Raw genomic sequence first — 15,609 nt, 5'->3', positions numbered from 1 at the left:
TATATGATTACTATTTTGATAATAATTTATATGATTTATTTCATATGAATTGCAATTAATTTATATATAATATGAGACATTACTTAGAAACTAAGAATTTTACTTAAGTCATTAAAGAGTTGGATTTGGATGTTGATATTGTAAAGCAAAATTAAATGTAAAACTGCAAGAGCATTTCTATTACGAAGAAAATGTGAATATAATAATAATAATTGAAATTCGCATATAACCAAACACATAAGCGCATGATGAATGAATGCATAAATGTATGCAAGTGTTTGTGAATGCATTACTACTATGTAGTATTATTAAAATGCTAGTATTAAATGAATATGGGGTATTGTCGAATAGACATTAGGGTAAAACGTATTAAAGAAAACGGGAAAATAACTACAAATTTGGTATTTGGTAAATTAATAATAATATAAATAAAATTAAATTTGTGGGTGTACTTATAAGCACACATGATTCACCTATCTATGTTATAGAATAGCAACCTACATGGAAAGTATTGGTACATTTCGTATCAATAAATCAATTCGGATTTTTATTTAAATTAAAATTTAAAAGCACTTCTGCAAATTAATATAACTCATACGCAGGTATGTACGAATCTATACCTAGGTTTGGTTAGGTTGGGTGGCAGCCCGATGTATCAGGCTCACTTAGACTATTCAGTCCATTGTGATACCACATTGGTGAACTTCTCTCTTATCACTGACTGCTGCCCGATTCCATGTTAAGCTCAATGACAAGGGACCTCCTTTTTATAGCCGAGTCCGAACGGCGTTCCACATTGCAGTGAAATCACTTAGAGAAACTTTGAAACCCTCAGAAATGTCACCAGCTTTACTGAGGTGAGATAATCCACCGCTTTTTGGTGTTCGGTCGAAGCAGCAATCGAGCCCACGACCTTGGGTATGCAAGGCGGGCATGCTAACCATTGCACTACGGTGGCTCCCTAATCTATACCTATACCTTTAAATAATAATACAAAACAAGTATATACGGCCGTAAGTTCGGCCAGGCTGAATCTTATGTACCCTCCACCATGGATTGCGTAAAAACTTCTACTAAAGACGGTCATACACAATTGAATTACTTGGGTTGCGGCCGACGGCAAGGCATCTTGGAACTTCTTAACATCATCTTTTAAATTGTGAGTTAGTCGATGCGGAATAAATTAGACAAAACAAAGGCCGACTAAATACGTATATATATTCAGTTCTTGACAGCTATATATAGGGAAGAAATTATTGCGAACCGATTTGAACACTTGTGCGGCATTTATAGAGACAGAATTGAAATATGGGGGACGCTTTACATGGGGGCTATATACAATTATGAACACGATTCTACCAGGAATGACAGATTTTTTACTGTTTGGTAGATTGGTATAATTCTTGATGTTTTGGAAGATTTTGCAAAATATTCCTCTCTAACTAAGAGGTGCTTCATAGATTTTCTAGGGAGCCACCGTGGTGCAATGGTTAGCATGCCCGCCATGCATACACAAGGTCGTGGGTTCGATTCCTGCTTCGACCGAACACCAAAAGTTTTTCAGCGGTGGACTATCCTACCTCAGTTATGCTGGTGACATTTCTGAGGGTTACAAAGCTTCTCTAAGTGGTTTCACTGCAATGTGGAACGCCGTTCGGACTCGGCTATAAAAAGGAGGTCCCTTGTCATTGAGCTTAACATGGAATCGGGCAGCACTCAGTGATAAGAGAGAAGTTCACCAATGTGGTATCACAATGGACTGAATAGTCTAAGTGAGCCTGATACATCGGGCTGCCACCTAACCTAACCTAACCTAACCTAGATTTTCTATATAAATAAAATTTTGACAAAATTTTCTACAGAAATAAAATTGTGAAAAAATTTTCTATAGAAATAAAATTTTGACAAAATTTTCTAAGGCAATAAAATTTTGGTAGATTATTTGTGGCTCTTAGAGTCTCCGCAAGCCAAATCTTTGCCAATTTTTGCATGGTTGTTAGAGACCATATACCAACACCATGTACCAAATTTCAGAACGATCGGATGAAATATGGTTCTCTTAGAAGCTCCGCAAGCCAAATCTGGGGGTCCGTTTATATGGGGGCTATACGTAAAAGTGATCCGATATGGCCCATTATTATAGTATCAATTCATTTATTTGTTTACAACGAAATAGTATCTGAAATAATATAAATCATATAATCCCTTGTCCAAATAGAAAACTAAAATATTTTATAAAGTAATTTGTCAGACAATTTACATATGATTAACATATCGGAAATTATAGTATCAATTAATTTATTTGTTTACAACGAATATTAAAAATAGTAAATGGAATAATATAAATCATACGCTTCCTTGTCCATATAGAAAACTTAAATATTTTATAAAGTAATTAGTCAGTAAATTTATATATGACTGAAAATTTGCACACGTGGAAATTTGAAATACCATAAGCAAGTATATCAGAAAATCAGCACACATTCAAATACCATAAGCAAGTATATCTATCAATTTCCATATTAACATATCGGAAATTATAATATCAATTAAATTATTTGTTTACAATGAAGATTAAAAATAGGAATTGAAATAATATAAATAATACGCTCCCTTGTCCAAATAGAAAAATTAATTAATTTAAAAAGTAATTTATATAAGGCTGCAAATCTGCACACATGGAAATATTAAATACCATACGCAAGAATATCTATTCATTCACATATTAACATATCGGAAATTATAGTATCAATTAATTTATTTGTTTACAACGAATATTAAAAATAGTAAATGGAATAATGTAAATAATACGCTCCCTTGTCCAAACAGAAAAATTAAATAATTGAAAAAGTAATTTGTCAGACAATTTATATATGACTGAAAATTTGCACACATGGAAGTTTTAAATACCATACGCAAGAATTTCTTTCTATTTTCATATTAACATATCGGAAATTATAATATCAATAAATTTATTTGTTTACAACGAATATTAAAAATAGTAAATGGAATAATATAAATCATACGCTCCCATGTCCACATAGAAAACTTAAATATTTTATAAAGTAATTTGTCAGACAATTTATATATGACTGAAAATTTGCACCATAAGCAAGTATATCTATCTATTTACATATTAACATATCGGAAACTATAGTATAAATTAATTTATTTGTTTACAATGAAGATTAAAAATAACAATTGGAATAATATAAATAATACGCTCCCTTGTCCAAATAGAAAAATTAAATATTTTATAAAGTAATTTGTTAGAGAATTTATACAAGGATGAAAATCAGCACACAAGGAAATTTTAAATACCATAAGCAAGTATATCTATCTATTTTCATATTAACGTATTGGAAATTATAGTATCAATTAATTTATTTCTTTACAACGAATATTAAAAATAGTAATTGGAATAATATAAATAATACGCTCCCTTGTCCAAATAGAAAAATTAAATATTTCATAAAGTAATTTGTCAGAAAATTTATACATGACTGAAAATTTGCACACATGGAAATTTGAAATACCATAAGCAAGTATATCTATCTATTTTCATATTAACATATCGAAAATTATAATATCAATTAATTTATTTGTTTACAACGAAGATTCAAAATAGTAAATGGGATAATATAAATCATACGCTCCCTTGTCCATAAAGAAATTTCCAAGACAATTTATATATGACTGAAAATCTGCACACATGGAAATATTAAATACCATAAGCAAGTATATCTATCTATTTTTATATTAACATATCGGAAATTATAGTACCAATTAATTTATTTGTCTACAACGAAGATTAAAAATTTGTTTTTGTTTTTTTTTTTTTTTTTTTTTAACTTCTTGTTTATTTATCCTTACAATTTATTATATTTATTATTTGATTATTAATTTATTGGCTTACTAATGCATTTAATTAAAGTCTTATTTATAAATTTGTAATTTTTTACAATCTCTTTAGCACACCACCCATTATAACGCTGATTTCTATGCACAAGAATCTTTATATGCTAACATATATATTCTTTCAAACATTCATACAAATGACAACACTTATGTGTATGTGTTCATATGCAATTCATAATTAGTATTCATTGTGAACTTAATATTACAACAGATGTATGCAGCTTTTGAAACGATGATATATGTTTGCAGCACTGCAAGGCTATAAACGAGGACTAGGCAAGTATTAGAGAGGATTAGATTTAGATACAGTTTTAAGAAATGAAAAATTCATTGTCTATGCATTTTTGAATGTATGAAAACCTAACGTTTAAATTGTGTTTGTTAATATTTTATTTATATTCTAATATTGTCATAGTTGTTGAAATAGTATTTGGTTTTCCTAAAACTTATCAATCTGTCCTCTTCATATTAACAGCCTACTTGTAATGAGCATGTTAATGTGAATGTGAATTTATATTTTAGTGCCATTGCCATTGTATTGTGTTGGTTTAATTCGACTTTAAAGGATTTCTTTCTGTTTGTATTCATTCTATATGAAGCACAATATGACAGCGAACAAAGAATACGCCATTTGTTGTTGCTTCTGCTATTTAAGCTATATGAAATTCGAAATAGCTTTAGTAACAAATAGAAGTATAATTAAAAATGTTAAAAATTCTTATAAAATATTTTTTTTTTAATTAGAAACCATTTTAGCTTAGAATATTAAAAATACAGTTTTTTTATTACTAAAGTTATGATAATTTAATGAATTATTATAACTCATACGCAACATTGATCAAACGGATATTTTTATTATTCATACGCAATATATTCCATACAGAAAAAATGTTCTCAACATTTTGGAAAAATATACAAAATTCAGTCAAAATTTTAGAAAATTATTTATTAAAATGTTTTATCTTTTTTCAAAAACATTTATTGAAATATTACATCCTGCATATCATATATTTTATATTACTAATGTATTTACGAAATGACAAGCATGGAGTGAGATAAGAATTATTATTTTTGTAGGTAACCATAATTTTCTTAACCCTATTAGTACCAAGTTATGATAATTTAATGAATTATTATAACTCATACGCAACATTGATCAAACGGGTATTTTTATTATTCATATGCAATATATTCCATACAGAAAAAATGTCCTCAACATTTTGGAAAAATATACAAGATTCAGTGAAAATCTTGTATATTTTTACAAGCAGTGACTTTAGATCACGTTCCTCCATTAAACACTTTTCAGAACACTTTTCCCCAGAGATCTTAAATCCAAATTAATATGCCATCTCATAAAATACTATGTTTATTAATAATACTCATACGCCATATGGCCCAGAAAATATATTTTTATACCCTCCACCATAGGATGGGGGTATATTAACTTTGTCATTCAGTTTGTAACACATCGAAATATTATTCTAAGACCCCATAAAGTATACGTTATTCTGGGTCGTGGTGAAATTCTGAGTCGATCTAAGCATGTCCGTCCGTCTCTTGAAATCACGCTACCTTTCGAACTAAACAAGCTATCGGATGGTATTGCAAATGGGCCTAATTGGATCACTTTTACGTATAGCCACCATATAAACCGACCCCCAGATTTGGCTTGCGGAGCCTCTTAGAGAAGAAAATTTCATGCGATCCGGTTGAAATTTGGTACGTGGTGTAGGTATATATGTCTGCAACAACCATGTAAAAATGGGTCCATGTCGGTCCATAATTATATATAGCCCCCATATAAACAGATCCCCAGATTTGACCTCCGGAGCATCTCTAACAACTATGCCATACATGGTCCATATCGGTCCATAATTATATATAGACCCTATATAAATCGATTCATATTTGTTCATAATCATGGTTGCAACTCGAGCCAAAAATAATCTACTAAAAATTTATTTCTATAGAAAACTTTGTCAAAATTTTATTTTTGTAGAAAATTTTGTCAAAATTTTATATCTATAGAAAATTTTATTTCTATAGAAAATTTTGTCAAATTTTTATTTCTATAGAAAATGTAGTCAAAAATTTTATTTCTATAGAAAATTTTGTCAAAATTTTATTTCTAACGAAAATTTTGTCAAAATTTTATTTCTAACGAAAATTTTGTCAAAATTTTATTTCTATAGAAAATTTTGCCACATTTTTTTTTCTATCGAAAATTTTGTCAAAATTTTATTTCTATAGAAAATTGTGGCAAAATTTTGTTCTTAGAGAAAATTTTGTCAAAATTTTATTTATATAGAAAATTTTTTCAAATTTTTTTTTGTATAGAAAATTTTGTCAAATTTTTATTTCTATATAAAACTTTTTCAAAATTTTATTTCCATAGAAAATTTTGTCAAAAATTCATTTCTATAGAAAATGTTGTCAAAATTTTATTTCTGTAGAAAATGTGGTAAAAAATTTATTGCTGTAGAAAATGTGGTCAAAATTCTATTTCTATAGAAAATTTTGTCAAAATTTTATTTTTTTATAGAACATTTTGTCAAAATTGTATTTTTTATAGAAAATTTTTTCAAAATTTTATTTCTATAGAAAATTTTGTCAAAATTTTTTTTCTATAGAAGATTTTGTCAAAATCTTATATCTATAGAAATTTTGGTCAAAATTTTATATCTATAGAAAATTTTGTCAAAATTTTATTTCTGTAGAAAATTTTGTCAAAATTTTATTTATATAGAAAACTTGGTCAAAATTTTATTTCTATAGAAAATTTTTTCAAAATTTTATTTCTATAGAAAATTTTGTCAAAATTTTATTTCTATAGAAAATTTGGTCAAAATTTTATTTCTATACAAAATTTTGTCAAAATTTTATTTCTATAGAAATGTTATTTCTATAGACAATTGTGTCAAAATTTTATTTCTATAGAAAATTTTGCCAAAATTTTATTTCTATAGAAAATTTTGTCAAAATTTTATTTCTATAGAAAATTTTGTCAAAATTTTATTTTTATAGAAAATTTTGTCAAAATTTTATTTCTATGGAAAATTTTGTCAAAATTTTATTTCTATAGAAAACTTTGTCAAAATTTTATTTCTATAGAAAATTTTGTACACATTTTATTTCTATAGAAAATTTTGTCAAAATTTTATTTCTATAGAAAATTTTGTCAAAATTTTATTTCTATAGAAAATTTTGCCAAAATTTTATTTATGTAGAAAATGTTGTCAAAGTTATATTTTTATAGAAAATTTTGTCAACATTTTGTTTCTATAGAAAATTTTGGCAAAATTTTATTTCTATTGAAAATTTTGTCAAAATTTTATTTCTATAGAAAAAAAAATTTATTTTATTTTTAAAAAAAATTATTTCTATAGAAAATGTGGTCAAGAATTTATTTCTATAGAAAATTTTGTCAAAATTTTATTTCTATAGAAAACTTTGTCAAAATTTTATTTCTATAGAAAATTTTGTCAAAATTTTATTTCTATAAAAAATTTTGTCAACATTCTATTTTTATAGAAAATTGTGCCAACATTTTTTTTCTATAGAAAATTTTGTCAAAATTTTATTTCTATAGAAAATTTTGTCACAATTTTATTTCTATAGAAAATTTTGTCAAATTTTTATTTCTATAGAGAATTTTGTCAAAATTTTATTTCTATAGAAAATTTTGTCAAAATTTTATTTCTATAGAAAATTTTGTCAAAATTTTATTTCCATAGAAAATTTTGTCAAAAATTCATTTCTATAGAAAATGTTGTCAAAATTTTATTTCTGTAGAAAATGTGGTAAAAAATTTATTGCTGTAGAAAATGTGGTCAAAATTCTATTTCTATAGAAAATTTTGTCAAAATTGTATTTTTTTATAGAAAATTTTGTCAAAATTGTATTTTTTATAGAAAATTTTTTTTCAAAATTTTATTTCTATAGAAAATTTTGTCAAAATTTTATTTCTATAGAAAATTTTGTCAAATTTTTTTTTCTATAGAAGATTTTGTCAAAATCTTATATCTATAGAAATTTTGGTCAAAATTTTATATCTATAGAAAATTTTGTCAAAATTTTATTTCTGTAGAAAATTTTGTCAAAATTTTATTTATATAGAAAACTTGGTCAAAATTTTATTTCTATAGAAAATTTTTTCAAAATTTTATTTCTATAGAAAATTTTGTCAAAATTTTATTTCTATAGAAAATTTGGTCAAAATTTTATTTCTATACAAAATTTTGTCAAAATTTTATTTCTATAGAAATGTTATTTCTATAGACAATTGTGTCAAAATTTTATTTCTATAGAAAATTTTGTCAAAATTTTATTTCTATAGAAAATTTTGTCAAAATTTTATTTCTATAGAAAATTTTGTCAAAATTTTATTTTTATAGAAAATTTTGTCAAAATTTTATTTCTATGGAAAATTTTGTCAAAATTTTATTTCTATAGAAAACTTTGTCAAAATTTTATTTCTATAGAAAATTTTGTCCACATTTTATTTCTATAGAAAATTTTGTCAAAATTTTATTTCTATAGAAAATTTTGTCAAAATTTTATTTCTATAGAAAATTTTGTCAAAATTTTATTTATGTAGAAAATGTTGTCAAAGTTATATTTTTATAGAAAATTTTGTCAACATTTTGTTTCTATAGAAAATTTTGGCAAAATTTTATTTCTATTGAAAATTTTGTCAAAATTTTATTTCTATTGAAAATGTTGTCAAGATTTTATTTCTATAGAAAATTTTGTCAAAATTTTACTTCTATAGAAAATGTTGTAAAATTTTTTTCTATAGAAAATTTTGTCAAAATTTTATTTCTATATAAATTTTTGTTTGTTTAATATATACCCCGTATGGACTAACTTACAATTGAGAACACGGTGTTAGGAAGGTTTAAGATACCTTGCCATCGGATCGGATAATTATCTTCAGTATCTAAGCAATATTAAAATTTTTATTTATTTTTTATTATAATTTAAAAAAACTATAATAAACACTAAACCACTAGCTACCAAGGCTCTCAGCTATTAATTTTATTTATTATGTTTATAGTTTAGCATTATTTTTTTTTATTTTTACAAATACATTACTTTGCATTTCATCTGATTGGCTATGCTGCCATGTTTTGGGTTCGTTGAAAAGCTGATTTTTTGTAGTTGTTTATATCAAAAACTATGTTTATACTACAAAATGATATTGTTGTCGACAAGTATCTCGAGGTATGTATGCTAAACAGACTTAAGTTTAGATTTTAGTTTTGCAACCACCAAAACTACCACAAGTACTTATCATTCCCCCAAAACTATACACCATGTAGGGTATATATGTGGGAATTGTAGGTATTTGTAGGATAGGATACTTGGTGAAAAGAACTTGGTATTTGAGCACCCACTAACACATTCATGTTCACTAAATATGAGTGAAACCTAGCATTCATGAGCTTTTAATACAAAAAAGTTAAAAAAAACTGAAAAACACGACTTTGCCAACTAAAAGTGGTACAAAATTAAAAAAGGCTGTCATGTGTAAAATGTTTTACCAGCAATGGAGAAATATGCAACAAAGACAGGCAAAAAGAAAGTGAATAACAAAGAACATATACCAAAAATAGGAGAGAACGACAAAAATTAATATGACATATGAAAATTAAGTTTTGAGGATGCATAGAAAAAAAAACATGAAAAATTCTATTAAAGAAAATTAAATTTAATGATTACTAAGCGTTTGAATTTCTTTTTTTAGAATGTATAGGAAAAACTAAAAATCCCAAAAATTGCTGTGTGATTTAAATTTTTTAAATTTAATTTTTATTTTCTCTCTGACTTTTGTAATTATTTTTCATGTTTTAATTTTCCATATGGTGTCATTTTATTCTCTCCTTTTTTTAAGGAATTTCTCTTTAAAATTTTCATTTTTTAGTTCGCTGGTTTTTTTAGGGCCATACAATATTTCCAGGATTTTTTTCCTGGTTCATTTTTCGTTTATGATCTTTTCATGAGCCTAGCTACTAGCATCCTTCTAACCTATATTCGTGATTTGTTTGTCTAACATAGTCGTTATTCTGATTTTTTCGTCTTCTTTTTCTTTTTTTCAGCTTTCATTATTATTATTATTATTTTGTACGATACATAGAGGATTTGTTTGTTGTTTTAATGAAAAACTTCTTTTATGACACTCTGGTCGTATGAGTGATATTAATTACAAAAAAAAATCCTTTTCTCTTTGCATTTGGATATATGCAGGCAAGTATTTTGGATGAGTGCTAAGAGCAATTAGCTTGAGATTTTTTTTATAGACAGAAGCATTTAAGTAACAGTATACTCGGGAAAATATGTGTTGATATAAAATGTCTCGATGATAAGATTAATTGAGAAGTTTTTTTTTGGGGGGAGAAATAGAAATTGGTATAGCGGAAGGGTTATACTTTAATGCAGATAGATATTTGGAAGATTTTGTTGTGATTGTAAATCAAAATAAAAATTATTTGTAGACCATCTCATGCCAAAGTTATAGTTAATTGAATTAAAATACCTAAAAAATAAAATAAATCATACGCCATAGTGTACGAAAAAATTACAACTTAATTAAAATAAATCATACGCCGTATGATACAAACAAAGATATTTTCTTAAAATACCTAAAAGATTAAAATAAATCATACGCCATAGCGTAAAAAAATTAATTTAATTAAAAGACCTAAAAATTAAAATAAATCATACGCATAGTATACCAAAAATTAATTTAATTAAAATACCTAAAATTTAAACTAAATCATACGTTGTATGGTACAAATAAAGTTATTTTCTTAAAAAAAACTTAAAGATTAAAATAAATCATACGCCATAGGTAACATACCAATAATAATAATAACACTTACAAAAATTTTTTATCACAGAATCAATAATTAGTTATACGTCACATGCTCCAATATTAGGATAAAATCTATTTGAAATCTTTCTTTGGGAGGATTACAGCTTTGAGGCATCACAGACTTTTTGAACAGCCAGTTTGGGGGCATTTTATGGTTTCAGTAAGAACATACACTTAAAAACATACACTTATATATTTGAAATCTTTCTTTGGGAGGATTACAGCTTTGAGGAATCACAGACTTTTTGAACAGCCAGTTTGGGGGCATTTTATGGTTTCAGTAAAAACATACACTTATAGGTCCTACGAATATTCTAGTAGGAACTGGAGGACATGAGCAAATTCAGTCCAGATTTTTAAATTACACCAGACTATATTAAAGTTACAATTCGTTTTTAATACGGTAGAAAATTTAAAAAGTTAAAAAAATGTATTTTTGCGATTAGGTTGAGATTTCCAAATATTACAAAAAGTTTAAAATCAATTTTTTATTTTTCTTGACCATTAAAATGTATTTATTTTCCAGAAAAAAATGAAATAAAACGAAAATTGAATTTTATTCGTTTTTTATTGGTCTAATTGGTCTAATACAATTAATTTATTCCTACATATTCTAGAATTTCAAAAATTGGACAATAAAAATACGAAAATCGAGTTTTAGTTTTTTTACGAAAAATCTTTTTATTCAAATGTGTGTAAATTTTATCTATAAACATAAAAACTACAGTCGATATATTATAAAGAAATTTAATTTATATAAATCATTCGCACTACGGGCCTCTTGTATAGATCATACGCACTATGGTTCTACGAGTTTTGATATGAAGATACAATGAAAACAAAAAAAATATATAATTTAATTTTGTACATTTCACACTAGCCTATAGCCCCATAAAGAGAGATTTTGAATTCATTATGTATTTTGTATCACAATTATTGCGCTGTGAAATCCTTTTTATTTCGATGGCCAATTTGTACAAAATTTAAATTTCAAATTTTCAACTGAAAATTTAAAGATCTTTTTTTTATCAGACTATTATTTCTTATTAGATTATCGTTTCCCAAACATAGAAAAAATTTTATTTTTATTTTACCATTGAAATTAATTTATTCCTATACATTCCTATATGTTAGGTAAAATAAAATAAAAAAAAAAAACGAAAATCGAATTTTATATTTTTGTTACTTGGAATATTTTAATTTAAATTCGTTTTAGATTTTCAAATTTCATTTAAAAACTTAATAACTACAGTCATTTTATATTAAAAATACATAATTCATATAAATCATACGCACTATGAGCCTACATAAAAAATGAAGCCTTCATATGAAGATAACAGAATTAGCGAAAATTACGAAAGTTTAATTTTGTAAATTTCACACAAGCCTTTTGGCCCCGTAGGCATAGATTCTAAATTTTTTTCTGTAGGAGATACCACAACTTTTACTTTGTGAAAGTCCATACTTAATTTCTAGAAAATTTAAAATAGTTGAAAAGAATTGACTCTATTGCTTAGATAATACTTTGAATTATATTGGTCTAATCTATAAAAACTTAAAATAGTTGAAAAAAATTGAATTTACTGATTAGATTAGACTTGGATTTGATTATTAAATTGGTCTAATCCATTGCAATAAATTTATTTCTAAGTTTTCAAAAAATTCATCTAAACACATAAAAAATATATTCTAAAATGTCATCTAAAAACATAAAAAGTATAGCCATTTTATATGAAAGCAAAAATTTATATGAATCATACGCACTATGGGCCTACCTAAAAATATAGCTTTTGGTACGAAAATACGTAGATTTTATAGAAAAATATATATTTATATGAATCATACGCACTATGGGCCTACATAGAAATTTAAAATAGTTGAAAAAAATTTGCCTTTTTTGATTAGATTAGTCTTGGACTCGATTATTAAATTGGTCTAATCCATTATAATAAATTTATTTCTAAATTTTCAAAAATTTCATCTAAAAACATAACAAATATAGCAATTTTATTATAAAAAAAAATTATATGAATCATACGCACTATGGGCCTTTATAACAAAATCAAGTTTTTCGTATGAAAATACACAGATTTTATTAAAAACAAGTATATACGGCCGTAAGTTCGGCCAGGCTGAATATCCACCATGGATTGCGTAGAAACTTCTACTAAAGACGGTTATCCACAATTAAATTACTTGGGTTGCGGCCGATGGCAAGCCATCTTAAAACTTCTTAACATCATCTGCTAAATTGTAAGTTAGTCCATGCGGGATATATGGTAGACAAAAGAAAGGTCGAATAAATATTTATATATTCAGTTCTTGACCGGTATATATAGGGAAGAAATAATTACGAACCGATATGAACTTTTGTGCTGTAATTATAGAGCCAGAATTGAAATATGGGGGTCGCTTTATATGGGGACTATATACAATTATGAACACGAGTCTACCAAAAATGGCAGATTATTTACTGTTTGGTAGATTGGTAGAATTCTTGATGTTTTGGAAGATGTTGCAACATATTCCACTCCAAATATGAACCGCTTCATAAATTTTCTATAGAAATAACATTTAGACGAAATTTTCTACAGAAATAAAATTCTTACAAAATTTTCTATAGAAATAAACTTTTGACAAAATTTTGTATAAAAATTATATTTTGACAAAATTTCCTAAAGGCATAAAATGTTGACAAAATTTTCTATAGAAGAACAAATTTGACAAAATTTTCTATAGAAATATAAATTTTTGACAAAATTTTCTATGGCAATAACATTTTGGTAGAATATTTTTGGCTCGAGTGGCAATCGCTATTTTTCTGGGATTGGGGATCGGTTCATTTGGTTCATTTGGGGCTATATATATATAATATAGATCGATACGGAACAATTTTGGCATGGTCGTTATCGGCCAAATTTCAACTGGATCTGATGAATTTTGCTCCTTCAAGAGGTCCCGGAGGTCAAATCTGGGGATCGGCTTAGATGGGGGATATATATGTTATGATTATGGACCAATATGGACCAATTTTTGCATGGTTGTTAGAAACCATATACTAACACTACGTACTACATTTCAACCGGATCGGATGAATTTTTCACCTCCAAGAGGCTCCGGAGGTCAAATCTGGCGATCGGTTATATCTAATTATGGACCGATATGAACCAATTCTGGCATGGTTGTTAGAGACCATATAGTAACACCACGTACCAAATTTCAGCCGGATCGGATGAAATTAGCTTCTCTTTAAGGATCCGCAAGCCAAATCTGGGGATCGGTTTATATGAGGGATATATATATATATATATATATATATAATTATGGACCGATGTGGACCAATTTTTGCATGGTTGTTAGAGACCAACATCATGCACCAACTTTAAGCTGGATCGGATGAAATTTGCTTCTCTAAGAGGCTCCGCAAGCCAAATCTGGGAATCGGTTTATATGGGGGCTATATATAATTATGGACCGATGTGGACCAATTTTTGCATGGTTGTTAGAGACCATATACCAACACCATGTAGGGAGCCACCGTGGTGCAATGGTTAGCATGCCCGCCTTGCATACACAAGGTCGTGGGTTCGATTCCTGCTTCGACCGAACACCAAAAAGTTTTTCAGCGGTGGATTATCCCACCTCAGTAATGTTGGTGACATTTCTGAGGGTTTCAAAACTTCTCTAAGTGGTTTCACTGCCATGTGGAACGCCGATCGGACTCGGCTATAAAAAGGAGGTCCCTTGTCATTGAGCTTAACATGGAATCGGGCAGCACTCAGTGATAAGAGAGAAGTTCACCAATGTGGTATCACAATGGACTGAATAGTCTAAGTGAGCCTGATACATCGGGCTGCCACCTAACCTAACCTAACACCATGTACCAAATTTCAGCCAGATCGGATGAAATTTGCTTCTCTTAGAGGGTCTGCAAGCCAAATTTGGGGGTCCGTTTATATGGGGTCTATACGTAAAAGTGGACCGATGTGGCCCATTTGCAATACCATCCGACCTACATCAATACAACTACTTGTGCCAAGTTTCAAGTCGATAGCTTGTTTCGTTCGGAAGTTAGCGTGATATCAACGGACGGACATGCTCAGATCGACTCAGAATTCCACCACGACTTAGAATATATATACTTTATGGGGTCTTAGAGCAATATTTCGATGTGTTACAAACGGAAAGACAAAGTTAATATACCCCCATCCTATGGTGGAGGGTATAAAAAAAAAAATTTATATGAATCATACGCACTATGGGCCTACATAGAAATTTAAAATAGTTGAAAAAATGGACTCTACTGATTAGAGTAGACTTGGATTTTTACTAAATTGGTCTAATCCATTACAATGAATTTATTTCTATATTTTAAAAAAATTTATCTAAAAACAATACAAATATAGCCATTTTATTAAAAAAATTAATTTATATGAATCATACGCACTATGGTCCTACATAGAAAATAAAATTCAAGCTTTTGAAATGAAGATACACAAAAGTTAATTAATTAATTAATTTCACACAAGCACATGGGCCCCCTACAGGGCCATCCAGCAAAAAACATGCTGATTTTTCAGCATCTTTCTAAGGGAAGTCAATCAGCATTCATCTCTGCAAGGAATTCACTGATGCATTTATAAGGAAATGTCCCACTTGAATGTGTTTCTTCTTTGCAACTTTAGTGAGCACATAATAATTTCGAATATTGGAACCATAATAGCTCTAAAGTACTTCCTAAGATTTTATGGCGGTTAGTAAAAACACCAAGCCACAATGGATATGATTGATTTTATACGACACTATTCATAAAT

The 15,609-nt window shown here is 27.3% G+C and overlaps 1 protein-coding gene across 2 annotated transcripts in view; it reads right to left on the bottom strand.

Moving 5' to 3' along the window:
* msi (RNA-binding protein musashi) overlaps positions 1–15,609 on the bottom strand; it is a 612,288-nt gene that overhangs the window by 115,855 nt on the left and 480,824 nt on the right. The gene's annotated exons all lie outside the window — the stretch shown is intronic.

Source organism: Haematobia irritans, chromosome 1, assembly GCF_050003625.1.
Source record: "Haematobia irritans isolate KBUSLIRL chromosome 1, ASM5000362v1, whole genome shotgun sequence".
Taxonomy (NCBI): Eukaryota; Metazoa; Arthropoda; class Insecta; order Diptera; family Muscidae; genus Haematobia; species Haematobia irritans.
The sequence above is the reverse complement of the archived record's forward strand: the minus strand, read 5'-3'. Positions and strand labels throughout refer to the sequence as shown.